Raw genomic sequence first — 1,161 nt, forward strand, 5'->3', positions numbered from 1 at the left:
ACCTTTTGCTCTCCCAGGGCTTCTGTGCTTGCAGAGTTAAGTGATCCTCAAGGCACTCTGTGGATGACACAGGGCTGCCTCCTGCAGGCCGGGGCTCCCGTCCCCRCTGCACGAGGATCGCTCCTGCTCTCTAACAACGACCTTTTACAAATGTTAGGTCTTACCTGGGGAGGAATAGTGCAAATCCTGCTTCAGACATGACGAGGGGGAGAAAGAAGGTTCCCCAGAGCATCTCCCACGTCTTAGAGCAGCTTTTATGTCGCCCCAGCACCGGGGYGCTGGAAGATGCCAAGACAGGAGACGCAGAACTGGGGCGCCCCTGGCAGCCCCCGGCAGAACGTCACTATAATCTGCCTGGGGACGTGGTAGCACAGTCGCTACGTGTCCTATTTTCACTTTCACGTGTGATGGGAGTAGGAACAACYAGAGCTTCTATGAACATTTCACCTCCTTAACTGTACCCCGTGTATCTCTGTTTCTTAAACCACTCTGCGGGTGAAGCACCGTTGACTTGTTGGATTTTTCTCTATTTATTTAACTTTGCCAAGGCAAACACTAAGTCTAGGTCTAAGGCACTCAGGTCCGTGTGTATCAACCTGGRCATATTAGTAACCAGATGAGATCCTGTGATACAGCAGTATGCGACGCTTAGTGTAGCCTCGAAACATCTGTAAATAATGCTTGTGAAAATACATTCTTGCCTCTGGGTATAGCTTTCATCTAGAAACCCCACGTGGTTTGGTCCCACATAGACACTTTATGCTATTTTAGCACAGTTGCAGCAATAACCACCTGGAATTGGCACCAAAACTCCCTCTCTTTCGGGAAAACTGGGGGAATCCCCCCAATTACGTGTGACAACAAGTGACGCAGCCCCAAGAAATGAGTCACCCCCCGCCAAGGCGCAGCGCGGGGCGGGGCCGGTGGCGCGAGGGGCGCGTCCCTTCGCCCCGCCCCACCGCGCCGTTAGCCCCGCCCCCGCGTGCCGCGCGCGCCCAGGCGGCGCCTCCTGATTGGCCGCCGGCCGGTGGGGTGACCGGCGGCTCTGTGGGCAGCGGGGAGGAGGCGGGAGGAGGCGGCAGGCGCGGGGCACGCCGGGAGCGGTAGGCGGCGGCGCGGGGCACGTCGGGAGCCGTAGGCAGAGCGCGGCGGCGGAGCCCG

This window comes from Nothoprocta perdicaria, unplaced genomic scaffold, assembly GCF_003342845.1.
Source record: "Nothoprocta perdicaria isolate Ctin4 unplaced genomic scaffold, notPer1 scaffold_165, whole genome shotgun sequence".
Taxonomy (NCBI): domain Eukaryota; kingdom Metazoa; phylum Chordata; class Aves; order Tinamiformes; family Tinamidae; genus Nothoprocta; species Nothoprocta perdicaria.